Raw genomic sequence first — 15,808 nt, forward strand, 5'->3', positions numbered from 1 at the left:
GCCAGGCTGTGGTCTGTGTGGATTTTGCATGTACCCCCCCATGTTTTCTCCATGCACTCTGATGTTGACCCCCACATGCTAAGGACACGTGTCTTTGGCTGTGGTTCCCTGATCGAGCTCTGCCACTGAATGGCGTCCCGGCCACGTTCGATTCCTGCCTCAAGCCCAGAACTGGACTCGTCCCGTTTGATAAGGTTTTTTTTTTTTTTTTACTCCAGTTGCGGTTTGTCATCTTCAAAGGCCGATGCTGTCTGATGGCCTCATTGTCCAAGAACTGTCCCCGAGTCAGGCTGGAGACGGGAGCCCAAAACTTCTTTACGAGAAAATGAAACTAATAAGGAATGGCGGACCCACCATGTCAAGTTACTTGCACAAAATATTATTTCTGGGAATAGTAAGCTTAAGATCATTTTATTAATGGGGGGAGGCCTGTTCCAGTGGTGACGTCCTTATGAACAGGAAGGCAGGGTGGTAAAGGTTTTAACCTGTGGGTTCACGTCCCACCACCGACACTGTGTCACCCTCAGCAGGTCACTTCACCTGCCTGTGCTCCAGTTGGTAAAGCAAAAGAAATGAAACCAAAACGTGCATCAAATGTTGTAAATTGCCAAAGAAATAATAAAGAGCATTGGGGAGGCAGTAGCTGTTGAAAGGCGCTATACAAAGCACATGCTGCTGTTTTGTTTTCCTTGTGTAACAGAAAATGCCGAGGCGGCGTGGAGGTTGGGGTGTTCTCTTATTCTGACAAATGATATTTCAATTTTTTCTGGTTGTATTTTTTTTCCAGGATTTGAAATCTGAGCACATGGAAAAAGTTGCTCTCGGCTCTTAGACATCTGTGTATGAGTAAATCATGACAGGCACACATCCATTAAAATGCTGCAAAATGCACATTCAGTGACTTTGAAGTGCTTAAGCAGAAATCAAGGCGTGAAATGTGTTTACCACACGCAACCGCAGCACAGCTGGTCACCCAAGTCATCTATCCAAAACTGTTATTACTGTAGAATTTAAAATCCTCGGGGCCGCTTAATGTAGGGTCATGGTGGGGGGTTGTGGAGCCTAATCTGGCAGCATATAAAAGCGAAAAGTCCAAACAGCGTCCAGTTTGGAATGGCCGATTTGTTTAATGGGGTTCAAACCCAAGGTGATAAACTTATAGATATGAAAGGCACTATATAATATATAGTGCCTTTCACTTCTATCTATCTAATAGGTAGAGAGATAAAAGAAAAATCCATCCATCATCCAATCTGCTATATCCTAACCACAGGGTCACGGGGGTCTGCTGGAGCCAATCCCAGCCAACACAGGGCGCAAGGCAGGAAACAAACCCCGGGCAGGGTGCCTGCCCACCACAGGGCACACACACACAAAGCACACAATTTAGAATCGCCAATGCACCTAACCTGCATGTCTTTGAACTGTGGGAAGAAACTGGAGTACCCGGAGGAAACCCACGCAGACAGGGGGAGAACATGCAAGAAGCGAGAAGCGAACCCGCTACCCACCATGCCCCTAAACGAAAAATATACTATATAATTCATAGATAGGTAGATGTGAAAGGCAGTGTACAGTGATGTAGATAGATCTTTATTTGTCCCCAGAGGGAAATTTAGCATTTTGGCATTAGATTCGCGCGTTGGCAACACCACCCTCTGCGCCACCCTAGCAGTGTACACTGAATGTATTTACTTGATAGTCTCTTAAAATGACCAAATATGCACATTTACTTTATGTGTGGTTTGACTGCTCTGCTTCCGTAAACTCTCAAAGTCTTCACTGTTCTTCTTTGAGGGGCTTCTCTGCAATTTCCTTCCACATCCCGAAACACATGCAGCTCAACAGGAGCCCCTGAAGTGCAACCAGCAGAAAATTAGAAGCAGCATCGGGCTAAAACTACAAGGAGTGGCACGCCCCCTCAGACCGAGGCAATGGTTCACCTTTCAGCACAATGACGACCCGAGTCATACAGTCAGGACGAGGCTGGAGTGGCTTCAGGACAAATCAGAGAGTCCTTGAGGGGCACAGCCACAGCTACAGCCCAGACCTGAAGATGGCCGGTTACAGACGCTTCCCATCCAATCTAACGGAGCTTGAGAGGATCTGCCAGAAAGAAAAGAATGGGATAAACCGTCCAAATCCAGGTGTGCAAAGCTCTCCACGACTAACTAAGAAGACTGAAAGCTGTAAATCGCTGCTAAAGGGGCTTCTACAAAGTCAGTCAGTCAGTCAGTCAGTCATTGTCCAACCCGCTATATCCAGCCAACACAGGGCGCAAGGCAGGAACAAACCCTGGGCAGGGCGCTAGCCCACCGCAGACACACACACACACACACACACACACGCACACACACGCACACACACGCACACACACACAACCATTTAGGACCGCCAATAGATAGATAGATACTTTATTAATCCCAAAGGGAAATTCACATACTCCAGCAGCAGCATACTGATATTAAATATTAAACTATACACCTAACCTGCATGTCTCTGGACTGCAGGAGGAAACCCACGCAGACACGGGGAGAACATGCAGACTCCACACAGGGAGGACCTGGGAAGTGGACCCGGGTCTCCTAACTGCGAGGCAGCAGCGTTACCCACTGCGCCACTGTGCCGCCCCTTCTACAAAGTATTGAATTGAAGGTCTGAATACTTCTATGAAGGAGAGATTTCAGTTTTTGGTTTCTAAAAAATTTACAAACATGAACTCACTTTGCCATTATGAGTGTAGATTGATGGGCAAAAAAATGGCAAATGTACCCATTTAAAATAAAATGTACAACACAGTAAAGTGTGAAGAAAGGGAAAGGGGCTGAAGCCGCTATATTAGCGTTTTACCATTTTCTGATGTGGGGGTCTTTATAAGTGAGTGATGGAGGGGAAAATGCAGCAGGGTTGTGGTATTACACGAGAGATTTGACAGAGGTGTGGAGAACATGGAGGGCATCAGGCTCGTTTGTGTATTTAATAGCTAAGCTGTCCCAATGTCTCATCTCATGATGCTCTGTGCAAGAGAGGACAGAGCCGACTATACTTCCATAGAAGGCTGGGGTCCTTCAACATCTGTAATAAGATGCTGCAGATGTTCTATCAGACGGATGTGGCGAGCGCCCTCTTCTACGCAGTGGTGTGCTGGGGAGGCAGCATTAAGAAGAGGGACGCCTCACACCTGGACAAACTGGTGAGGAAGGCAGGCTCTATTGTAGGCACGGAGCTGGACAGTTTGACATCCGTGGCAGAGCGACGGGCGCGGAGCAGGCTCCTGTCAATTATGGAGAATCCACTGCATCCACTGAACAGGATCATCTCCAGACAGAGGAGCAGCTTCAGAGACAGACTGCTGTCACCATCCTGCTCCACTGACAGACTGAGGAGATCATTCATACACCACACTATGTGACTCTTCAATTCCACCCGGGGGGGTAAACATTAACATTATACAAAGTTACTGTCTGTCTGTATACCTGCATTGTTATCAGTATGCTGCTGCTAGAGTATGTGAATTTCCCCTTGGGATTAATAAAGTATCTATCTATCTATCTCTCTCTCTATCCAGACACTTCAAAGTTCTCAAGGTTTCTGCTTCAATTCCCCATCTTGGTAGTTCCCAAAGAGTCCTACACCTCTTTGTGTAATGAGCTGCTTCCTGGTTTCAGTCCTAAATGGTCGTCCCCTTAATTTCCGCTGGTGTCCTCAAGTGTGTGATTCACCATTTAGTCGATGGAATTCTATTGGATCTGCTTTATCAGATCTGGTTTAGGTCTCCACATGGCTTCCACAGGTTTTATTCCCCGAGTCTGGCCGAGTAGGACATGTCCTTAACTTCTGGGATGCACCTGATTGCTCACGTCTAAGTAACTTCACTATGGCCTTACACGTTTTTATGTATTTTGTGATATTTGTTGTTCTTGAGTTATTATCTGCCATATTGTTGATGCATTTCCTATCCATTCTCCATTTCCAACCTCTTATCCAGTTGGGGGTGTGAGGGCAGCAATCTAACCGAAGATGCGCCGATCTCGCTTTTCCTTGCCAGTTCTTCCAGAGGTCTATAGAGGCGCTCCCAGGTCAGTTGGAACAATAATAATAATAATAATACTACATTTATATAGCGCCTTTCCCATGCTCAAGGCACTTACAGAATATAAGAAAGAATGGCAGGGTATACAGTATATAGCGTTGTACAAACCAGATAAATAAATAATGAAGATTACGACATTGAATTCAGAGAAAGAAAGCCTAACAGACAACATAATTGATGGTCTCTCACACACATACAGGTTACATGAGCATCTTGACAGAGAAGTAAACGGAGAAGGGTAATAAAGTCAAGTAGAGTGTCCCTTAAGTCTCCCTCCCAATAACACCAGTCTCCAAGGAGGCGTTCAAATCAGATTCCAGCACCACCTGACTTGGCTCCTTTTGACGCGGAGGAGCAGCAGTTCTACTTTGAGCTCCTCAACCCATCTCGAAGGCTGAGCCCAGATGCCCTACGAAGGAAGTTCATTCCTGCCGCTTGTATGCCTCATCCAGTTCTTCCTGTCCTCTCTCTCCTCACCTTGAATGACCGGTTCAGTATTCACCAAACTGCAGATGCTGTCCTGATCTGCTCCTCGATCTCTCGTTCCCTGCTTCCCTCACTTGTGAGCAAAACCCAGAGATGCTTCAACTTTTTCACTCAAGGTAGCACCACACTCGTTAGAAGGTGGCAGGGACTGAAACCAGGAAAGGAAATCAGGTTGGGAAACAAAACAAAATTAGTTAACGGGAGGACAGAGAGATTGAAAAGTGACTGTGCCAAAATTTTAATCAAACGAGTGTCTGGGCTTGCGAGGGTCCTGATAAAAAATTAAGACTGAGGCCTTTAATGACATCTTGGGCACGGCCATCAGCAGTGTGTCTGTCTGCGAAGAGAGTGTTGACCTTGTCGAGAGGTTTACCGACCTCGGCAGTGACATTCATGTCTCTGGTGACTCTTCCTATGAAGTCAGTAGACAGATTGAGAGAGCATTGGGGGGTCATGAGGTCACTGGAAAGGGGGGCGTGGTGCTCCCGATATCTATGCAAAACGACGAAGGTCTTTAGAGACCTGGTGCTTCCTGTGTTGCTATATGGTTGTGAGACATGGACGCTATCCAGTGACCGGAGACAAAGACTGGACTCCTTTGGTTCTGTGCCTCTCCGGAAAATCCTTGGGTACCACTGGTTTGATTTTGTGTTGCTCACAGAGTCCCCAATGAGGCACATGACCTGCATGGTGAGGGAGCGTCAGTTATGGTACTACAGCCATGTGATGCGATACCCTGAGGGTGATCAGGCTCGCAGATTCCTTATTGTTGGGGACCCGAGTGACTGGACCAGACAAAGGGGACGCCCACGTAACACCTCGCTGCGGCAGATAGATGGTCATTTCCGGAGGGTGGGACTGGGCCGTGTGTCATCCAGGATCTTGAGCTGTTTCATCATGTGGTGGGAACGGCAACACGCTGTACCGGTGCAATGCTCCCCAACCTGAGCGGACCTTAAAGTCAAAAGGACACCCCACCAAAACAGAATGAAGAATCACAAGATGAATCAAAGGCAGTTTCCTTGTTTATACAAACATGGGTAACGAGATGAGCGATATACCAGTGTTTAACATGGCAAACAGCTGATATTACACATCGTGCCACGTGATGGCACTCCCCCAGGCAGCCAGTTGGCATCTAGACAACCCGGCAACCAAAAAACAGTGCAGCGTACAACAAACAACAAAATAGCGATGTGCACAAAACTATAATTGAAAGGTTAAACCACAACACTCCCTTATCTGCAGGGGGCACGCCATCCTTTCCAGCTGAGAACCAGAACCTCAGTTTTGGAGGTGCGGATCCTCATCCTGACTGCTTCACAAACAGCTACAAAATCACCTATTGCATATTTCCTGTTGTGTGTATTATTACATTTTATATCTCTTTAAAATGTTCTTTGTGGTCTATCCTGTCATCACTGCTTCTGAACCTTCTCCGGCTAGAAGTGAGCTGAGAAGGCTCGGAAGCAGGAGATCATTCATTTATCGTGGAGTTCAGCGAGTATTGTGTTTTCTGTGATGGATTTTCTGATTTTTTTTTTTATGTATTGTGTTGTTTTTGAAAGATTCTGATTTTTGGAATTTGCGAGTCTTTTTGCTCCTTTATTTTTTGTATTACACTCAATTCTCACAATCCCCAGGGATTACGTTGCCTAGATATGCCTAGATAGGGTTTACGGTCATCCCTCCTCTTGTGGGTATTTTGTCGTATTTTTGCTGTTTTTCTATGTGTTTGGTCAGCTCCCCACTTTGGGGTCTACTCCAGTTGAAGCCAGCAGGTGGTAGTTGGGGCCATGGCCGAGTTCAGGTGACCCTCAACTGGGCCAATCAGACCATAATGAGGGACAGACTTCCTCCATTCCTCATGGCTGAAGTGTAGTTATGCAAATCGATTTGTGATCTTGTGACCCCTCAGACATTCAGGATTCACTACAACCATAAAGGGCTTACAAGCAGGAGAAACGGAGTGCAAAAAGAAAAAAGGGGGGGGGGGGGCGCATCAGGGGAGCTGTACCGTCAGGTCTCTCGAGTGGAGTAAAGCCGACTCGCCGACCCCTCATATCGATAGGAGACCCTGAAGTGTGAATCGGTGCAGTGACATCCTCCGCTTACTCATCCCTGCAGATGTCTGCATGTGTTACATCAAAATAAGAACGGAGTCATCACTGATGTCACAGGCCCACAAGCTTGTTGATGAAATAAAACAGAACGAGATTCAGTGTAGTCCACCTGTCAGGGAACACGAGCCACTCTGTAACCTGCTGTCTGGTGACACAGCCAGGAGACGCGTTTCTGTTCTGGTAGCGCACTGTACATGTGTCTGGGCCTCTCCACATCATTATTACATTCTCCTGCTGTGTGAAGGCGGCCGAGTGTACGGAAAATCAATGAATCAGCTCTGTGGCTGCTCCTTAAAGGAACGGACGGCTCCGAGCGACTGGTTAAGATTCTGCACAAGTAAACAGCAGCTTGTTGAAACTGCGAAGGAGGCGCTTTTACCCTCCAAGTATTCCTTGTACGCAGCGTGATAAACAAAATAAAAAATTGATGTCTTCTTCTGTAAGTCATGTTTGAATAATGACCGACAGGATACGGATGTGGTCCAAACAGAACTATTTATAGGACATACTTGACTATCTATCGGGGGGGATTGGGGTCGGGGTTGGATCAAAGATTGTTTCTTACTGAATGTCAAAAAAAAGCAAAAAAAAAAAAAAAACTTTCGCGAGAAAATGGTGCAGGGTCACAGAGATGCTGGAGCCAATCCCAGCAAGCATTGGGTGCAAGGCAGGAGCAAATCACTGGGAGACAGACACTCACAATGGGGTCAGTCTAGCATCACTGATCCGCCTAAATTTCATGTGGTGACCACAAGGGGGCACCGCTAAGCCTCAACCTCAAAACACAGTAATACCCGACACACTTTTAGGGTAAAATAAATATTTATGCAAAGCACATTTCCAATAATCACCTATCCAATACCAGACGCACAATACACAAAACAAACAAATTCTTCCTCCTTCTGTCCTCCAGATGAATGTTGCCTGTTGCCTGCTGCCTCCCGACTCGGACTCATTGATGTGAAGCAGCAGGCGCCCTTTTGATCTGGACCCGAGACTGCTTCTGGTGCTATGCCGCGTCTTCACATAAAGAAACGACTTTAATTAGTTAAAAAATCAATTAATGAAGTATGAATTATGTCAGCTGCTCAGACACAGAACACACACATCAAGCAATTAATGTATGGAGTTATTTATCATATCTGCTCTACTGAGACAGAACATACACATCACTCAAGTCAGTCAGTCAATCTATGTATTTATTAATTAAAATGTATTTATTATATCATATCCACTGATGCAGATCTTTCCCAATCAGTTAATTACATCGATTAATGAATTATTCATTTACTTATCAGCTTCACTGATGCAGAACATACAAATCATATAACCAATGAAGTCAATCAATAAATTGATTAATTGATTTATTAATTGCATCAGCCTGAATATCACACATACAAAGCAATCAATTGATTGAAATCAATCCGTTTATTCATTTATGAAAATCAGTTCCACTGAAGCACATCTTGCTCATGCAGGGAAGGATCCATTAATCAATAAAAGGTATTTAGTTAGGTTATATTATTGATCGATTTATTGAATCAGCTCCACTGATACAGAACACACAAATCCACCCATCCAATCATTTAACTAATCAATAATAAATACTAATATTAAGTCATTTTCCAACCCCCTATACCGTAACACAGGGTCACGGGGGTCTGCTGGAGCCAATCCCACCCAGCACAGGGCAGAAGGCAGGAACAAATCCCGCCAGCCCACCGCAGGACGGACACACACACACACACGACAATTTACCGGAGCACCTGGAGGAAACCCAGGCAGACACGGGGAGAACAGGCAAACTCCACGCAGAAAGGACCCGGGAAGCGAACCCTGGTCTCCTTACTGCGAGGCAGAAGCGCTACCACTACGCCACCGTGCCGCCCTAAATCAATTACGTAATTCATTTAATTAATTAAATCAGCCTCACTCTGGCAGATCTCGTCCACGATGGGCGGGGCCAGTCAATTGCTTATTTGAAGCGTCAATCAGTAAGCCAACCGCTGGCCTGTCAATCCCAGCTCTCCGAGCTCAGTCGCACGCCGCGTTTCTTATTCAGTTTCTCCAGGATGGCCACAGGCCCGTTTTTTTTTTTTGCCTCTCATTTCATTCATCAGTTCGGTTTCCTCATCCATTTTCCAGTTTTCATTTCTTGATCTGGGGGATGGTCGTTGCCTTCACTCTCCACAGTCCCAGTTTGAACACTTTGTCTGGTCACCTATCTGTGTGGCACCTTTCGTGTTCTCCCTGAGCCCTGTGGATTTCTCTTCAGGTATTTTAGTTTTCCTTACAAATATGTCAGCTTCAATTTAATTGACACAAGCGGTTTGCAGAGGTATGTGTGCCTTGGTTAATATGCTTCTAGAAATGTGAGGGGGGCCCTTTAGGAGAAAATTTGCCAGAAACACGGGGTGAACGGACAGAACCCCCAGTGCTGAGTTTTCTAAATGCCCAATTAAAATGCCCTTCTGGACGCCATTTTCTTTCCCATCAACCTCAATTACGCTGTTCTCCGTGACGCTCTCTTTTTCAGCCCTGATCATCCCAGTCATTACTCCCACGATCAGGACAACTCCTACATCACGGCATTCGGGACCCCCCCGGAGTTTGTAAAGTGAGCCGCACACCAAGGTAATTGAAAGCAGAGGCTGGCAGCGGCGACTCTTGAGCAGCCCCCTCGTTCATGCTGAAATGGGCGACCCGAACGGCAGCCGTGCATCTCCGCGAGGACGCGTCGATTCAGACCTCACATGGTCTGCTGATGGCAGTTGGTGTCCAGAAAGAAAACCGACCCACTTTTTACAACCGGGAATTTCAGTTCACCGGCAGTTACAGTGCAAATATCTGCATCTAGTGCCTTATATAGTGCCTTACACAGAGCACATTCGGGAACAGCGCGGCCTGGCATTGGCACTGCCACAGAGAAAGAGGACAAGACACTTTTTAGAGCTTTGTGCTTCACGTCACCAACACCTACGGCACAGATGTCAGTCTTGGATACCGAATGAACCGGTCAATCTGTTGGTTTAAAAAGTATTTTCATAGCATATCGTGATGGGGATCAATGAATAAATGGGTTGATCAATCAGTCGTATCCGTTACTTCAAATATAACTTAGAACTTATCCCGAGTAGATGAATGTATCACGGAGTTAAACGGTATCTTCATAAAGATGATCAATGAATGAACAAAATAGATACTTTATTAATCCCAAGGGGAAATTCACATTCTCCAGCAGCAGCATACTGATACAAAAACAATATTAAAGATTGATAATAATGCAGGTTAAAACAGACAATAACTTTGTATAATGTTAACGTTTACCCCCGTCCCCCCCGGGTAATTCACAACTCGTCATGAAGGGGATGAACAAATGAATGAGTCCACCTCTCAGTTAGTTAAAAATGTATCTTAGTTTTAGACCTTCTCATGAAAAAATGAATGAATAACCAGTATACAGTTTCTTACGTTCACAGATTATGAAAGGAATGAATGAATTGGCCAGTTAGTTAGTTAAAAAGTATGTTACTTTCGTGGCTTATCATGAAGGAAATACATATATAAAATAAATAAGTAAAAGGGGGGCACTGATACAGCGCGTTGCCGCATCCACCACAAGATCCCAAATTAGCAATAAATCAGTTAAAAAGTCTTTCTTTCAGTTTTTCACGAACAGGATGAGTGAGTGAATGAATAAATCAATGAGTAAATGAGAAAAACAAGCAATTAGTTAAAACGGCAAGTTACTTTCACAGCTTATCATTAAACGGATCAATTAATGGATGATTGAACCTATGAACGAATCAGACTATCAACCAATCAATCTGCAGCCGTGGCGGGGTCGTTAAGATTCACAGCGCTCAATGACGGCGCTTTGCTAGTTATTTTATTACGGGGAACCCATGAATACAACTTGCCTTGACCCGGCACACACGCACACATTCACACACATACAGTTACACCGATAAAGAGGGGAAATTAATCAATAATAAAAAGATTAAGCAAACAAAAAAGGGAAAAACAATTAGAAAACAAACAGCGCGTACACAAAAGCCTTCCCAAATTCCCCGATGGCGACAACACCGACCAAACGAAACACCGGACAATGGGCGATAAACAACACCTACGACAAAGTCCAAACACAGTCTAGTAAAGCAGGTGCAGACCACTACAACCCCCCGTCAACACCCCCCTGAATGAAATGTAAAGTTTTGCCCTACCAGATTCCAGCTGTAGCGTAAAGAGGTGTGCACAAACAAGACGAAATCCCACGGGGACGCAGGCACAGGACAAGCCCAAACATCCAGATAGAAACTGTAATTCGCGGTGGTTGTCGTTGTAGTAATCCAGTAGAGTGTGTGGTGAGTAGTATCAAATACATATCTAAATGATCGCATTCCCTTCAGCGTCTCTTTGGCTCCTTTTTTTTTTTTTTAAAGAGAGCGCCCTTTTCCAAGCACTCTGAAGCTACCCAATGGTGTAATAACACCGGGGCTTCTGGGAGTTGTAGGAAATTGAAGTAGCGCGGCTACAAGTCTCTCAGTTAGTTAACAGGTATTCTACTCTCACAGCTTGTCATTGATGGCGCTCAGTGAATGAACGGATTATGGGTGGATGGATGGACTGGCCAATCAGCTAATTAAACCGCCACTCTCACTCTTTCTCTCAGTTTCTCTTTTCTTTCAGTCGTTCATTCTCTTCTACATTTCTATTCATTTTGTTATTTTTCTTCATACGTTATCCATTCATCCATTTATTCGATTTCCTTTTTTAGTCACATTCCCTTTATGTGAATAAATTTGGCTTTTATTCAGCTTTCATTTATTCATTCCTTTTTCTTTCATTGTTCATACATTTGTTCGAGGTACATTTCCATTCATTCGCTTTCCTAATCTGCTTATTCCAATACAAGATGATGGGACACTGTAGCAATTTTTTTTTTTCAGCGATTGGAAAGATAAATCCATATACGTACATAACATGGAAAAATATGACAAACACAAAGAACACGAGGCACACTGACTATGACCAGGGCTGGATGTGCAGTGTCATGGATGTCAGTGCCAGCACAAGGGCATGGAGTAATGTTCAGGTGTCGGACGGGCATCAGCGTGACATGATGAGGACATATAAAGCTGAACCCTAATTCTTAATAATAATTCTTTGCATTTATATAGCGCTTTTCTCACTACTTAAATCGCTCAGCAATTGTAGGTTAAGGGCCTTGCTTATCTTGATAAGGGCCTTGCTTATCTTGATAAATTTCAGTCAGGTTTTAGAACAAATCACAGCACAGAAACTGCACTCGTTAAAGTAGTAAATGATTTGCGGGTAAATGCAGACAGAGGCCATTTATCTGTTCTCATCCTCTTAGATCTGAGTGCCGCATTTGACACCATTGATCATAATATTCTTAATAATCGCCTTAGTCAATGGGTGGGCCTCTCTGGCAGTGTCTTAAATTGGTTTGAATCCTACCTGGCAGGGAGAAAATTCTTTGTTAGTTGTGGTAATTATAACTCAAAGACACATGATATTCTATATGGTGTTCCACAAGGCTCTATCCTGGGTCCGCTGCTCTTCTCAATCTACATGCTTCCATTAGGTCAGATTATCTCAGGGCACAACGTGAGCTACCACAGCTATGCTGATGACACACAGCTGTATTTATCAATAGCACCTGATGACCCCAAATCTCTTGATTCGCTAACACAATGTCTAACTTGTATCTCAGAATGGATGAATAGTAACTTTCTCAAATTAAATAAAGAAAAAACCGAAATCTTAGTGATTGGCAATAATGGATACAATGAGGCTATTAGAAATAAACTGGATGCATTAGGATTAAAAGTCAAATCGGAGGTAAAAAGCTTAGGGGTAACCGTTGATTGTAATCTGAATTTTAAATCGCATATTAATCAGATCACTAGGACAGCATTTTTTCACCTAAGAAACATAGCAAAAGTTAGACCTCTTATATCATCGAAAGATGCAGAGAAATTAGTTCATGCGTTTGTCTTTAGTCGGCTAGATTACTGTAACGCACTCCTCTCAGGACTACCCAAAAAAGACATCAATCGTTTGCAACTAGTGCAGAATGCAGCTGCTAGAATCCTTACCAGGAAAAGAAAATCCGAACACATTTCTCCAGTTTTGATGTCACTACACTGGTTACCTGTGTCATTCAGAATTGACTTTAAAATTCTGCTTATGGTTTATAAAGCTTTAAATAATCTCGCCCTGTCTTATATATCGGAATGTCTGACACCTTATATTCCAAATCGTAACCTCAGATCCTCAACTGAGTGTCTCCTTAGAATTCCAAGAGCAAAACTTAAAAGAAGTGGTGAGGCGGCCTTCTGCTGTTATGCACCTAAAATCTGGAATAGCCTGCCAGTAGGAATTCGCCAGGCTAATACAGTGGAGCACTTTAAAAAACTACTGAAAACACATTATTTTAACATGGCCTTCTCATAACTTCACTGTAATTTAATCCTGATACTCTGTATATCTAATTCATTATAATAACTATTCATTCAAAATCTGTACTAACCCCTACTCTCTCTTCTGTTTCCTTTTCCGGTGTCCTGTTGGTGGTGGCGTGCGCCACCACCATCTACCCAAAGCACCATGATGTTCCAACAATGATGGATGGATTAAAAGCCAGAAATCTGTATGACCATCAGCATCAAGTGACTCCGTGAAAAACCCGAACTACAAAGAGGACTATTTCATTTATGTTAGGTAGAATGCCCAGAGGGGACTGGGTGGTCTCGTGGCCTGGAACCCCTACAGATTTTATTTTTTTCTCCAGCTTTCTGGAGTTTTTTCTTGTTTTTTCTGTCCACCCTGGCCATCGGACCTTACTCCTTTCTATGTTAATTAATGTTGTCTTATTTTAATTTCTTATTTTGTCTTTTATTTTTCTTCTCTCCATTATGTAAAGCACTTTGAGCTACTTTTTGTATGAAAATGTGCTATAGAAATAAATGTTGTTGTTGTTTATGAGATTCGAACCGGCAACCTTCCGATTGCCAGTGCAGATCCCTAGCCTCAGAGCCACCACTCTGCCTGGCATAGGATGAAGCCTGCAGGTAGTTGTGGACTGGCTGACAAGGAGTGATCCTCTTATGTGTCCTGGAACTTCTTTATGATGATCTTCTGGAGGCCTCACACACATTGCATCACTCACATGACACCCCCCCCCACACACACACACACATATATGTACAGTATGTATACAAGGGTAAGTCAGTAGTAAGATTTCTTTTTGGCAGGGGTTGTGAAACCTGCTGAAATTCACTGAAGGGTGAAAGCCTCCTGAAACTGGAGCATTGGGAGAACATGCAACTAACACTGGGAACTGAACTCGGAAGTCTCTGGAGATGTCAGGCAGCAGTGGTAACCAGTGCATAGCACAACACTGCTAAGACCACTTAATCCATCTCAGGTGTGTAGGTGGCCAAAGGCTATCATGGCAACATCTGGGCAAGGCATGAACCAGTCCACCACAGGGCCAGTCAGATACTACCCATCGTCACAAACTGTCTTTCATTTATGAAGATGTGGCAACAGGGCGCGCATGCAAACTCCACTCTAGACAACAGCAGGGGGTGCCAGCTCTTCAAACCCGGGACACTGGGGCCAGAAGGTAGAAGCGCTAACCAGCCACTCCCCTGGGCACCATCAACAAATACTAAACTAGGGCTGGAAAGGAACAGAAACGCAAGCGACATCCAAACGTGGGCCACAGCATCGATTTGATTAAAGCTCCTGTCTATTTCTGGCTCTAAGCGACTCCCCGCAGAGCAGGACGTTTTTCTTTCCTTTTTGTATTTTCATGTTTCCTTTCAAATTTCCCTCTTTTTGTGCGCCGGCATGCATGTAATTATTGCCTTTTGTGTAAAAGCGTAGCTTGAGCCTTCCATTACAGTTCTAAATTTACTCACAATCCCCTTGGTGGCCCCTCTGCATCTGCCTGTGTATCTCAAACAGTAAATTATTAACTCGTTATGAATTTTCATTCTTTCAAATAGATGATCCTCAACAAATGTGTATGAAAATGCAGATTTCTTTCTTTCCATTGTCTGCAATGTTTATGCATCTTATCAAAAATCTGCTCTCCTCCTCTGAGTGCCATCAACCCATAGTTTAGATTATTGGATTTCTGGAAATAAATCCCATCCATGGATACATTTGTGAACCCACTTATTCGCTTCAGGGTCCTGGGGCAGTGTCAGCCCTCATCTTTAATTCACTGTGCGAATCCTTGGGAAACACCAGGCTCTGCAGGAGACAGAATGGGATTAGGACGTCAGGAGGGCCGAGGTGCGATCTGAGAGAGGACAATGTCTTTATTATGTTAGGCCACACCTACTGCAGCTGCTTTACCTGATTAACATCAGGCCACACCTCTCTGCACAAGGTTTGTTGCATTAGGCCACACCTACTACAGCTTCCACACTTGATTAACAGCAGACCACGCCCCTCTGTTCAATGTGTATTGGTTCAGGCCACGCCTACTGCAGCTGCCATACCTGATTAACATCAGGCCACACCTCTCTGCACAAGGTTTGTTGCTTCAGGCCACGCCTACTGCAGCTGCTATACCTGATTAACATGAGGCCACACACCTCTGCTCAAGGTTTGTCACATTAGACCATACTACTACAGCTGCCATACTTGATTAACATCAGGCCACACCCCTCTGCTCAATGTTTATTGCTTCAGGCCACGCCTACTGCGGCTGCCAACTTGATTAACATCAGGCCACGCCCCTCTCCACAATGTTTGTTGCATTAAGCCACACCTTCTGCAGCTGCCATTCTTGATTAACATCAGGCCATGAGCCCCTCTGCCCAAGGCAGGATGTCTGGGCTCGCACCCACTACAGCTGCATTACCTGCTCATGACATTAGGCCACTCTCTTCTCCAGTTGTCATTCTGCTTTGACATCAGGCCATGTCCCCTCCTCATAAAGTCTACTAGAATTGGCCACACCCCCATCCACTGCTTATGCCATCAGGTCACACCCATTTTCATACACTTTCCTCGGAAGCACTCATACCTACATTGACATCAAGCCATGCCTCTCCACACGAGG

General features: G+C 44.6%; 1 protein-coding gene across 2 annotated transcripts in view; it reads right to left on the reverse strand.

Moving 5' to 3' along the window:
• The window catches only part of kcng2 (potassium voltage-gated channel, subfamily G, member 2), a 154,759-nt gene extending 143,540 nt beyond the window's left edge, over window positions 1-11,219 (reverse strand). The window contains exon 1 of one of the 2 annotated variants that reach the window (XM_028817192.2): window positions 10,926-11,219. The gene's annotated coding sequence lies outside the window, so the exon portion shown is untranslated. The remainder of the gene's footprint in view (window positions 1-10,925) is intronic. The other variant, XM_028817189.2, reaches the window with a different exon arrangement.
• Window positions 11,220-15,808: the final 4,589 nt, after the last annotated feature.

This window comes from Erpetoichthys calabaricus, chromosome 13 (assembly GCF_900747795.2).
Source record: "Erpetoichthys calabaricus chromosome 13, fErpCal1.3, whole genome shotgun sequence".
NCBI lineage: Eukaryota > Metazoa > Chordata > Cladistia > Polypteriformes > Polypteridae > Erpetoichthys > Erpetoichthys calabaricus.